At 39.9% G+C, this 13,823-nt stretch overlaps 1 pseudogene; it reads left to right on the forward strand.

The window, feature by feature from the left end:
- The window catches only part of LOC112627025, an 81,988-nt pseudogene that overhangs the window by 13,758 nt on the left and 54,407 nt on the right, over nt 1-13,823 (forward strand).

Raw genomic sequence — 13,823 nt, forward strand, 5'->3', positions numbered from 1 at the left:
TCTCAGGCTCTGCTTCTTACTTGCTGTGTAGTCTTGGACAAGTTACTTAACATCATTGTCCTTCCTTATCTGTTAAATGAGAATGATGATAATAGCAGGATGGGCTTCATAGGGTTGTTAAGATTAAATGAGTTAATAAAAGTAAAATAGACAGAATACTGGTGGCCAATAAGTGCTACATAAGTGTTGGATGTAGTTATTGTGTATTTCTTTTAAATACTCTAAATTATAGGAAAAAGGGTAGTCTCCTTGTTCAATTGTAGCTGACAGTTGTTTCAAAATAAATCTGCTGTTCTATCTAAAGAGCTGAGTTTTCCCTGAGAAGTGTCCCAGGAAGAAATCCCCAGGGTTGTCTCCTTGGTCTTTGACCAGTGATTGCAAATATGCTAAGTTGAATCCATCCTGCAGGAAGCGTGGTAGATGAGTCGGCTGGGAGGGAGCCCACCTCTGCTGGCTGCACAAATGCACAAGTTTTGTTTTATAAAGTCATTTGGTACTGGAGGGTAAATTCTCCTACACAAGATGTAAACTTGAAGTCGCTTGAACTGTTGTGTCACTTTTTTCCAGAAAGATGAAAGATAACAAAACCATTCTAAAGTCAGTTAGCAATGCACACGCTTATAAAAATGAAATACTGCCATAAAGAAACAAAATTCCGTTTTAGAATTCTGAAGAACCTACCTATCAGGTAACAAAAGCAAGATGTCTTGCTCCCTGGGAGACTCCTTACCTTCATGTCCAGCTGCCCAGTCACTATCTGAAGGCATTTATAACAGAGGAGTCAGTGATACAGTGAGATTCCCTCGGAATGCTCTAGAGTTGCACTAATTTACATGTACACAATTTAATTTATACCACCATTTCCATAAACATGGTGGACTGGTTCTGATTCACCTATAGCCAGCTGTGGATATAGCACACTGGTAGTTCTTCTCCTGCCTCTTGAATCCTATTTTCAGAGTGAGACTGATAGCTAAGGTTAATTTAGAACTTACTATGTGATACCCACTGTGCTAAGAACTTTTCATATATTGCCTCATTTAATCATTTAATCTTCTATTCTGTGAGGTAAGTACTATTATTATGCACATTTTACAGAGGAGGAAACTGAGGCATGAACTTGTGCCAAGGCCATATAATTTTTACAGGAGGATCTAGGGTTCATATTCAAGTCTGTCTAACTCCAAAGCCCATACCTTTTGCCTCACACTGCAATCTTCTCCAGTCCCTGAAGGAAAGCAATGTTTCTGTTAAGAGGAAGGGGCAAGATGTAAATGGGTTTTAAAGTGAACAGAATCAATCTCAGGCAAACTTTTTTTAAAAAGCACATTTGTTTTTGGTGCCTGCCCACCTCCATTTCTCCATTTCAATGTGCCTTTCTCCTACATTGTTAAGTTTCTTCTGTGGTTTGAGTACAAATTTAATAAAGCCATTGATTCTGTTACAATATTTACTTTTTACAAAATAAAAGCTGTGTGCAGTGGCTAATCAAAGCATTTTGGGAGGCCTAGACGGACAGGTTGCTTGAGCCCAGGAGTTTGAGACCAGCCTGGGCAACATGGCAAAACCCTATCTCTATAAAAAATACAAAAAAATTAGCTGGGCATGCTGGCACATGACTGGTGGTCCCAGCCACTCAGGAGGCTGAGGTGGGAGGATCTCCTGAGCCCAGGAAATCAAGGCTGCAGTAAGCCAAAATCGTGCCATTGCACTCCAGCCCAGGCAACAGAGTGAGACCCTGTCTCAAATAAATAAATAAATAAATAAATAAATAGATAGATAATAAAATCTGATTATCTAATCTTTGTCACAGTTTTCTATCCTCTAATTTCTTAAGATATGCCAGCTCCATTTCCTTTCACTGCCGTGTTGCCTGTGACAGACTCTGATGCTGCTTAGCAGAGAGAGGAAGCCATTCTGCTGCCCCATATGGACCCTAACACCAGTCCCTTCTTTGCTCTTTCACTCCTCAGCAATGACCTTCTTGGATCATTTCCAAATCTCTTGGTCCTTATTACTAAAATGTAGATGTGAATGGATTGTCCATCAGAAATCTGGCCTCTAAGAGCCTTCCTCAAGTTATGGTGACAGTCAACATATCCATGAATTCATATTTGCACACAGCTTCTTAGGAAAAGAATTCTCAGGCAAAATAACTGCAGTGTGTTCTGGTTTGTAAACCACACATGTTTGATTGTCATATACCATTAACACTTAAAAACCTTTACGTTTTAGTGAGTTGAGTGCTCTTATTTTACAGATGAGGAAATGAAAATCCTGAGAAGCTAAGAAATATCCTAAAGTCACACAACTTATTAACGCTTGTACAGAATTAGGAACTAGATCTTCTTATCATATCTCTTCCAGTGAACAAACAATAAGGCCAAAGTCAGCATGATGTGAGAGTGGAGCACTTTGCTAGGAATAAAGACAGCCAGGTTTAATGCCCAATTTTTCTACTAAATGTGACATTAGATTAAACTTTTTCTCTCTCTGGACCAGTTTCTTCAACTATAATGTAATGGATTTGATCTAGAAGTGCCCAATAAGATAGTCACTAGCCACACATGTAACTATGGCGCACTTACAATGAACTTAGTCAAAATTAACATATTCTGTAAGTGTAAAATACCCATTGGATTTCAAAGACTTAGTACCACACCAAGAAAGTAAAATATCTCACTACAAAACAATTTTTTAATTGCATGTTGAAATGATAATGTTTGGATATATTGGATTAAATAAAACATATTACTAAAATAATTTTTACCAGTTTCTTTTCTTTTTCAATGTGGTTACTAGCAAATTTAAAACTACCTGTATGGCTTGTATTATCTTTCTACTGGATATGTTACTTTAGGAGACCTCTCAGGTTTCTTTTAGATCAGAGGTCAGCAAACTTTTTCAGGAAAGGGCTGGAGAGTAAATATTTTTGCCTTTTGTGAGCCATATGGTGTCTGTTTTAACTGTTCAACTCTGGCCTTGTAGCACTAAAGCAGCCACAGAATACATAAACAAATGTGTGTAGCTGTATTTCAGTAAAACTCTAGATACCAAAACAAGTGATGGGCCAGATGTGGTCTACAAGCTAACTGTAGTTTGCCATGTACATTCCTTGGGTCTATTCACATTTTCTTCCATTCAATGTTTACTGAGAAGCTATTATCTATTTAAAGACATTTAGAATAAAGAGCCAGCCTCTGCCTTGAGCCTAGAGGAGGAGCTAGGAACATAAACACAAAAGCCAGCAGGATACAATATGAACAACACTGTGATCAAGGGGGTTGGAGAAGGCTTCTTAGGGGAGTAACAGCTGAGTTAGGATTCTGCAGAATGAATATGCAGTTTTCCAGGTTAAGGAAAGGTTTTATCTAGGGAAATATAATAGCACACATAAGGTGATGTGTGTATATGGCAGCCGGGGAGTACTGTGGTGGTGATAGTGGGAAGTGAGATGGGAAAGAGGAAAAGGGCCAGATGATGATTAAATGCCTTACCTGCCACACTGAGAGCATACACACATGCTCTGACAGCACTTCTTAGACAGGAATTCTGAGGGTCAGAGCATGCCATCCTGGGGTTGGCCCATGACAGCACCAGCCATGAAGAGCAGCCAGCCTGGCAGGTGTGAAGAAGCCCCAGAGAACCACAGAAGCAGCCGCAGAAGTGATGAGTGGGCAATCTCCAGGTAACTAGATCTGTTTTGCATCAGGGGCTGAAACTAACCCAATGCTGGCCACCAATACAGTGTTAGCAGGTGCTGTCAGCAGGCCTCAGGCAGAAGCAGACAAGAGGGGACAAGAAGTAAGGGAGAGGGAGGAAAGGAGTTGAAAGAATAAGAGAATGAGGTGAAAGCTGAAGTCCCCACAGGGTTAACAAAGTACTGATTGATTACCTTAGGACACCCTCAGTGGTGCCAGGTGGGAGGCTGCTGGGGGCTTGTAGGCTAAGTTCAGAGATTGTTGGCCTAAGCCGAGCATTGGAATCTTTTATGTAATTGGAATTTTTTTAAAAATCATAATGTGGAGTATAATGGCATGTCTTTAAAATTATAAGTATATGTGAGGCATATGTGAACAAATGAAAGATAAAAGAGAGAAAGAAGGAATACAAGAAGGGAAAAAGAAAGAAGAAAATGAAAACATGATTGATTGCAAAATAAATAAATAAATGAATAAGTACTCATGTCTGGGTCCCACCCCTGGAAATTCTAGTTTAATTGGAATCAGGGCCCAGACATCAGTAATTTTAAAAGATGATTCCAGTGCACAGCCAGGGTTAAGCACCACTGATTTGGTTTAACAGAAGCTGAAGTGATGTCCCATAAGTATTTGACTGATAAGTAGGTACTCAGTAGAGGATTTTTCAAGGTGAAAGGAAAAAAAATGTACTCAAAAAAAAAAGCAGGAAAACAACAGAAACAGAGAACCTAAACCCATTCTCATATGCTTGAAAACAATTTAAACTACACTTGTAGTTGGTTAGTATTTTTATCTGTTGTATGTAAAATGGACAACACGAAATGCAAGAAATTTCTGCATTAACTTGACGTGACTAAAATCAGACAGCTTCACCAGAGTTTTCGGTCCCAGACAATCTAGAGTACTCTCTTTCTCTGGAATTATCAACTCTTAGGTACATGCCTTCTGATGCCCCAAATTGCCAGTCAATTCAGAAAGTAGAATGTTGCTAAGTTGATAAATTGAAGCAGCTGCAGACAACCAGCAAAACCTAAGCTCTGGTTTAATTTATTTATTTATGTATTATTTATTTATTTATTTATTTATTTTCTGGCTGAAGATCCAACATAAAAATACTTAATAAGAGCATTTAAGTTCAAGAGCAATTAAAAATAGTAAGTTACCTTTTTATACTAGGAGGATTATAAATGGACATTTCTCTGCTTTTGAAATCAAGAATAGAAAATACAGAACTATCTCAAAAGACTCAGCCTATCTGATCACCTTATTTTGTATTATAATCCCAACTTCGGCCTTTTCTCATTTTTCTCTCTATAACACTTCATCTTTTTGCATACTGCATACTTGTTAGTTATTTTGTTGTGTCTTCTTCATCTCCACGAGAATGTAAGCTCCATGAGGTCAAGATTCTATATCTGTTGTATTCAGGTATATTCTTAGTGACTATCACTAGTGGGGGCTCAATAAATGTTTGTTGAAAAATTGAACAAACTGTTTTAAAACTCTCATTAGTTTAACATGTTACAAAAATGTTTTAGAACAAGAGGGTAATGTCTAACATCACTTCAAGATTGTGTCACATTAAGAAGCAAGTTTTTAAAAAAGGTGTTATAATGTTATTAAAGCTGTTTCAAATGAGTCAATAATATACACATGGCAAGTGTAGGTATAAATTCAATTAGGAGTGTGGAAGGAATTGGATGAAGTTGGTCAACAGTTGTAGAATGGCCTTTTGACTGAAAAAGGATCATCCTAGGATTTTTATTCCAGTCTAGATCATGCTGAAACATTGTCTCCTCTGCCATACACTTTTGCTATGAGATCAAAGAGATGAGGTCAGAAGGAACAGGGAAAGTTAGAGAAAGTAATGAATGCTGGCTTTCTACAATTTGTAAGCAAACTGTTATAGGTCCAACTGGAGTTTAAAAGCAGAGTGGGCTGGGTGCTGTGGCTCACACCTGTAATCCCAGCACTTTGGGAAGCTGAGGCAGGTGGATTGCTTAAGGCCAGGAGTTCAAAACCAGCCTGGCCAACATGGTGAAACCCTGTCTCTACTGAAAATACAAAAATTATCCAGGCATGGTGGTTTGCACCTGTAATCCCAGCTACTCGGGAGGCTGAGGCATGAGAATCACTTGAACCTGGGAGGCGGAGGTTGCAGTGAGCTGAGATTGCACCACTGCACTCTAGCCTGGGTAATGGAGAGAGACTGTCTCGAAAAAAAGAAAAAAAAAAAAGGCAGAGTGGTCAGGCACAGTGGCTCATGCCTGTATCCTCCTGCACTTTGGGAGGCCGAGATGGGTGGATCACTGGAGGCCAGGAGTTTGAGACCAGCCACGGCAACATGGTGAAACCCCATTTCTACAGAAAAAAAAAAAAAAAAATTACCAGGTATGGTGGGGCACACGTGTGGTCCCAGCTACTTGGGAGGCTGAGGCAGGAGTATTGCTTAAGCCCAGGAGATCGAGGCTGCAGTGAGCTGTGATTGTGCCACTGCACCCCAGCCTGGGCGACAGAGCAAGACCATGTCTCAAAGATTTAAAAAATTAGGCCAGGTGCAGTGGCTCACGCCTGTAATCCCAGCACTTTGGGAGGCTGAGGCAGGAGGTCAAGAGACCTGAGGTCAGGAGTTTGAGACCAGCTTGGGCAATATGGTAAAACCCTGTCTTTACTAAAAATACAAAACTTAGCAAGGCGTGGTGGCAGGTGCCTGTAGTCCTAGCTACTTGGGAGGCTGAGGCAGGAGAATTGTTTGAACTCTGGAGGTGGAAGCAGTGAGCCAAGATCTCACCACTGCACTCCAGCCTGGGCAACAGAATGGGACTCTATCTTTAAAAATAAATAAATAGGCCGGGCAAGGTGGCTCACGCCTGTAATCCCAGCACTTTAGGAGGCCGAGGCAGGTGGATCACCTGAGGTCGGGAATTGGGGACCAGCTTGACCAACATGGAGAAACCCTGTCTCTACTAAAAATACAAAAATTAGCCAGGCATGGTGGTGCATGCCTGTAATCCCAGCTACTCAGGAGGCTGAGACAGGCAAATTGCTTGAACCCGGGAGGTGGAGGTTGTGGTGAGCCGAAATCAGGCCATTGCACTCCACCCTGGGCAACAAGAGCAAAACTCCGTCTCAAAATGAATAAATAAATAAATAAAATAATAAATAAATAAATAGCTGGGTGCAGTGGCTCACACCTGTAATCCCAGCACTTTGGGAGGCTGAGGCGGGCGGATCACAAGGTCAGGAGTTCGAGACCAGCCTCACCAATATGGTGAAACCCCATCTCTACTGAAAATACAAAAATTAGTCGGGCATGGTGGTGGGCACCTGTAGTCCCAGCTATTCAGGAGGCTGAGGCAGGAGAATTGCTTGAACCCAGGAGGCGGAGGTTGCAGTGAGCTGAGATCGCGCCACTGTACTCCAGCCTGGGCGAAAGAGCAAGACTTCATCTTAAATAAATAAATAAATAATTACATAAAATTAAAATTAAAATTAAAGCAGAGTGAAAACTACCAACAAGAGTTTATTGATAAGTTGTTCCAAAGTCCCATAGACCTGGAGCCAGGACCCTTGTAGACTTTCGATTTGAAGAGATTTATGGCAAATTTAATCTGTGTAGGCCTGAGTAACCCTGGGCTAGTTTAAGCAGAGGATTATTGAGGAGAGTATTTGATTATAGTTAAGTCTAATGAGCAAAGTTCTTGACTGTAGAAGGGTGTTAGATTTTCTTGACACTGTCATGCTTTCTGACCATTTCCTAATAAAAAATACATGAGCACCATCATTGTGAATTCACATAATGTATTTATGCAATTCAGTAACTTACGGAGTTGTAAGTGAAAGGGTATCATTTGGTGAGAGCTACTCCTGTAAGAAGCCTTCCCATTTGGGCCTATGGCTGAGTCATTACTTCTCACCTGTTGGCAGCTAACTGAATTTTGGGCATACTACCGAATGGTAGTTTAGTCTTGGGGTACTTATCTGTCATTGCAAACCAGTGAAGTGGTGGCACCAGTACTGAAACATTGATTTCAATTCCATGTCATAGTTGGTTGAGGGAGACAAACAGACTTGGGGGCTGAGGGAAGAGAAGGGAGAAAAAATGGAGAGGTAGAGGGAGAAAAAGATGAGCCAAGGAATAAAGACAGACATATCAAGAGACAGTGACAATAATATGCCATGCTGACTTTTGTGCACAAACATACACACCTGTGCCTGTGCACACACTGATCCTAGAAAGGCAGACTCACACAGAAAGATAGACTTTAATGGAGTTTAGGGTTTGTTATTAAAGGCTTCTAAAGTCATTTCTTTTTTCCCCAACCACAAGATATAAACGGGAATAACAACATCTGGTACTTGCAAAATGAGCCAAGACAATTAAATTAAAAGTAGAAGGTTAACCATTCTGCCTTGGAATGTGCTCTTTAGGCATTGAAAAACATTTCAAATTTTAGATTTTTCTTAAGGTAAAGTCCTTCAAATTACTTTTCAAGATTACACCTACTTAGAAGATGTAACAATGTGTTCAGATATCCTGATGTCCTTGCATGAGTCAAGGAAGGTAAGATTAAAAGAATGTTTTAAAAGCCATATATGAGACATACAGGAAGCAGGGAGAATAAAGTAAGGGAATTCTGAATAATATAGAGAAAATTAGAACTAAAATTTTGCTAAAGTCCCTCCATGCCTGCCCACACCTCCTTTTGGGGAATCTGCCCTGCCTACCTTTGCTGACCAAGTGGCCATGTTTTATGCCACACGACCCTGCCTCTCCACTTCCACCCCAGGTGATGATGTCAAAAGATAGCATCTGGCCTAGGTACTGCCAGTTCAGTGCCTTGATTGCAGTGGGTAGAATGTAAATTCCATGAGGGCAGACATGTGTATCTGTCTTTTTTACTGTCTTTACCCCAGCATCTAGATGAGTCCTTGGCACATATTAGGTGTTCCATAAATATTTGATAAATGAATGAATGGCTGTGGCTTGGCCCAAATAGATGAACTGTGTCAATTAGAGTTCTCTCTTATGGATCTGAAATTTGAGAAAAAGGGAGGACATAGTGAGGCAGAGTGAAAGGACGTAAGGGACTTGAATGATAGCCAAAATTCACAGGCAAGTTACCAGGAAATTGAAAACAGATGGAGCTGAGTGAAAAACACTAGAGCACGTACGTAGGAAGATGCCACGACATGACAAGAGATGAAAAACCTGCTCTGTACCAGCCCCATTTCCCGTGAGGCTTCCTGTGCTTGGATCACCACAGGATCACTGCAGTGTCTTAAAAATACCCACAGCCCCAGCCCTTCCTTCCCTGGAGTTAGCTTGGGTGATTATCAGTTCCTTTGAATTATAAAGGTCCTGACTTCAGCAATAATGTATTTAATACAGTAACGATGCCCCAAGATAAGGTTATTATAACTACTTTTATGAATATCAAAAGAAGGATGCTAAACTGGTATACATAAATGATTAAATCCTGTGAAAATGGGAAAATAAGATAGATAAAATGAAACCAGCCCAAGGGTTAAGAATACTAAAATATATTTATTCATGCAACAAAGAAAGATTGTTAAGTGTTTGTTAAGTGTTTACTAGGTGCAGGCATTGTGCTGGGGCTGGAGACGGCAACATAAAAAGACGTGATCAACCCTCTTTAGGTATCAAAGGTCTAACAGGGACACAGCAAGTACAATGAAGAACCATAGAGAAGATGCAAACGGAGTGGGAAAGGAGCATGTGAAAAGGAGGCATTTTGAACTGAGATGTGAAGAGTAAGTAGGATTTTGCCAGCAATGAATGAGAAGATTCTGCAGAAAAATTGTACTAGAGATGCTGAGTGGGAGGAGGACATTCTAGGCGGGAGAAGTGTGCAAATGCAGAGAGGCAGGAAAAAAACAATCTTGGAATTATGAGTCTGTGAAGGGCAAAAAAGAACCAGCAGAAAATGAAGCTTGCTGAACAGGTAGGCAGGACTAGATGGTGAAAAACTTGAGATGTTATTCTGTAGGTGATTGGGAGCCGTAATGAATACCAAGCACTAGGAAGGCATGGTTACATTTGCCCATGGGAAATTTCACCCTGATGTCAGGGTGGTTTGATTAGAGCCCAGCAACAGTTGGGGGAAGGGAATGAGGGGGTGATGTGGTGGTGAATGACAACGGTTCCTGTAGAATCTACGGCAGCAGAGGTGGGATACAGAGGAAGAACTGGATATGAGAGTTTTGGAGTAAAATCATTGAGACTCGATAATTGATAAAGTCAAGATTGATAGGTTTGTATAGACAAAAAGGAACAAAGATATGAGAAACCGTCATTAACGTTTGGAAATTACTGTTCCTAAAGAAAAGTTACTCATTTTCACTTAATCATCACTGTGGGAGAGGAAGAGCTGCTGCTATTATCAAAAGCTCCCATTTTATAGAAAAGAGTATGTCTTAGAGAGCTGAATTGGCTTGCTCAGGCTCACTCCTACTTAAGAGGCAGAGCCAGAGTTAAAGTTTAGTTTCCCTAACTAGAAGCCCACTCTTTTTTTTTTTTTTTTTTTTTGAGACAGAGTCTCGCTCTTTTGACCAGGCTGGAGTGTACAGTGTTATGATCACGGATCACTGCAGCCTGGACCTCCTGGGCTCCAGTGATCCTCCCACTTCAGTCTCCCAGGTAGCTGGGACTACAGGCACATGCCATCACATTCAGCTAATTTTGTTGTTGCTGTTGAGACGGGGTCTCATTATGTCTCCCAGGCTGGTCTTGAACTCCTGCACCCAAGCGAGTCTCCTGGCTTGGCCTCCCAAAGTGCTGGGATTACAGGAGTGAAGCCCATTCTTTTTCACTCATTTGGGCTGCCTCTAGGAAAATCAGATGGACAGGAGACCATAGAAAAAGATTTCTCAGGGTAGCTCTACTATTGAAAAGAAAACAACAGTCCGGGTGCAGTGACTTACGCCTATAATCCCAGCACTTTGGGAGACCGAGGCGGGAGGATCACCTGAGGTCAGGAGTTTGAGACCCGCTTGACCAACATGCAGAAACCCCGTCTCTACTAAAAAATACAAAAATTAGCCAGGCGTGGTGGTGCATGCCTGTAATCCCAGCTACTCGGGAGGCTGAGACAGGAGAATCGCTTGAACCCGGGAGGCAGAGGTTGAAGTGAGCCGAGCTCGCACCATTGCGCTCCAGCCTGGGCAACAAGAACAAAACTCTGTCACACACACACACACACACACACACACACAAAGGAAATAACAACCATAAAAAAGAAAATAAAAAGGTGAAAACATCTGTCAAAGTACTTTTATTTTCATTAAACTTATTTTGTATTTATTCACTAAAATGCTGAAGGAACTAAAACATTCAGGACTCAGAACTTGATTATTTTGTATATTAATTTTGTGTTTAAGTTCAGTGATAGGAGTCTTCATTTTTCTTATTTTCTTCTCTTTGAAGAAAAATGACACTTTATAATTTTGTGAGCAGGGCTATTTGTCTTGTTATGATTTTATACTCTATTTTAAAAATGGCATAGAGTATATTTCATAGTGCCCTTGTAGCCAGTTTCACGTGATACTGAACCGAGTCTTTATATAGCACTACTCTTCTAAGGAACATGATATTCTTTACCAACGTTCAACTCACGAATCTCTATGATGTCCCTGGCATTTCGACAGACATCAAGAATATTCATTCCTTCCTTGCAAATAAAGAAACTCAATCTTAAAGTAGTTAAGTCTGTTTCCAAGAGTTTTACAAAGTAGATCAATGCCATTCTCTTTAATCTACTAGAAACCTCAGACTCCAACTGAAAAAAAAAAAGTTTTCTTTTTCAGATTCATAGTCATATCCATTTAACCCATTTTGAAAGCCTCCTATGGGTTGAGTACTATGTAAGTTATTTTGTTTAATTCTGAGGAGTTCTCTAGTCTTTGATCTACTTATATGATGATTAATGACATTAATTTAGTTGTACGGTAATGCATCAGTTAATTTGTTTTTTCATCTTGGGGACAGAAACCCTGAACCTTTTGTCCTTCACTTTTTATTGAAAGTGAGTTGCATTTACAGAAAAAGGAAATGCAAAAATTGTAAGTGTACAGCTAAAAGACGTGATTGCTAAGACCAAATGTTAATACTTATCTGAGAAAAATAATTTTTCATTTTTGTGTGTTTTCAAAAATTGTAGTAACTTCACAAAAAACCTTAAGTTCTTACTATTTTTAAAATTATAATGCCTAAAATGTTTTGCTCAGGGAAATTTTTGAGAGGCAATAACCACCATTTTAAGCTGGTTTCTCTAGTTGCAAGACCAGAGGGGAAACCACTAGGGGGCGTGCAAAACTGTCATTTCCAAAAGCATTCTGCAATTACTGAGTAAATTTTTTAGAGAGGGAAGTGACCCGGAGGTCATCAAATCTGAACTTCATATTTTTTGGACGTAAAAACTGAGATCCCGTGAGATTACCTGATTTGCCCAAGATCACATAGCCATCTGTAAACCTGTAAGAGGCAGTTTAAAGGGCGAACTTTTTTTGCTCCTGTCCAGCCCGTGTTCTTCCCGGTAGTAGTGAGATTTCAGTTCTTTCTATATTATCACTTGTCAAATATTTACCATCACTTGGTAAACCACTCCATTGAATTTCCCATCCTTCCAGCTTTTGCTTCCTAGGTGGAAAAACCTAGAGACTTGTTTTAAGTGTCTTGGAATGTCTTCTTGTGGGACTGACTGGTGATAATAATAATATTTTGAAGCCAAAACAGTAAGCACAGCATGAGCACTCCCTGTTATATCATTATTCAGCAAGGAAATCATAATCATCTTAAATACATGCTCTGTGAATACAGTAGTTTGGAATTGCTTTGAATTTTTATTTTTCATTGACTAATTGATTGAGATGAAGTCTCGCTCTGTCACCCAGGCTGGAGCGATCTCAGCTCACTGCAGCCTCTGCCTCCCTGTTCAAGGGATTCTCCTGCCTCAGTCTCGTGAATAGCTGAGACTACAGGCACACACCACCGTGCCCTGCTAATTTTTGTGGGGTTTTTTTTAGTGGAGATGGAGTTTCACCATGTTGGCCAGGTTCAAAATCCTGACCTCAGGTGATCCATCTGCCTCGGCCTCCCAAAGTGCTGGGATTACAGGCATGGGCCACCGTGCCTGGCCTGATTTTTTAATATAACTATTTTTCCCCATGGATATTCTCTCCTTCCCTCCCTCCTTCCTTTCTTCCCTCCCTCCCTCCTTTTGTTCCTTCCTTCCTTCCTTCCTTCTTTCCTTCCACCACATACAATCATCCCAATTTCTCTCTCTCTCTCTTTCTGTTTCTTTCTTTCTTTCCCTTCCTTCCTTCCTTCCTTTCTTTCTCTTTCTTTCTTTCTTTCTTTCTTTCTTTCTTTCTTTCTTTCTTTCTTTCTTTCTTTCTTTCTTTCTTTTCTTTCTCTCTCTTTCTTTCTTTCTTTCTTTCTTTCTTTCTTTCTTTCTTTCTTTCTTTGTCTCTCCTTTCTATTAGCAAGTAAAAATTGTATATATTTATGGTATACTACATGATGTGTTGATAGATGTATACATTATAGAATGATGAAATCAATCTATTTAACATAGGCATTAGCTCACATACTTACATTTTTGTGGTGAGACCTTAAAATCTACTCTCTTGGCAAAATTTTCAAATCCACAATGTATTGTTACTAACTGCAGTCACCATTATGTACAATAGATCTCTTATACTTATTCCTCCTGTCTAACTGAAACCAAGCTATTTAGATGATAATTAAACTCTCCACTTCTAGGTTTATACTCCAGAGAAACTTGTGCACATGGACACCAAGAAACGCAAATAAAAATGTTTACAGCACCTTTGTCCAGGAAGAGACAAAACGCTGGAAATAGCCCATTTGTCCTTCAACAGTAGAATGCATAACTAAATTGTGGTCTACTCATGCAATGGAATATTACAGACAGCAATAGTGAATGTTACAGCTTCATATATCAATGGTTGAAGAATCTCAGTAATGTTGAACAAAAAAGCAAATCACACAAACCTAAATATGTGTGATTGCATTTATATAAATTGCAAAACAAGTAAAATTAGATAACATATTTCTTAAGGACACGCATATATCATAAA

Source organism: Theropithecus gelada, chromosome 6 (genome assembly GCF_003255815.1).
Source record: "Theropithecus gelada isolate Dixy chromosome 6, Tgel_1.0, whole genome shotgun sequence".
NCBI classification, from domain to species: Eukaryota; Metazoa; Chordata; class Mammalia; order Primates; family Cercopithecidae; genus Theropithecus; species Theropithecus gelada.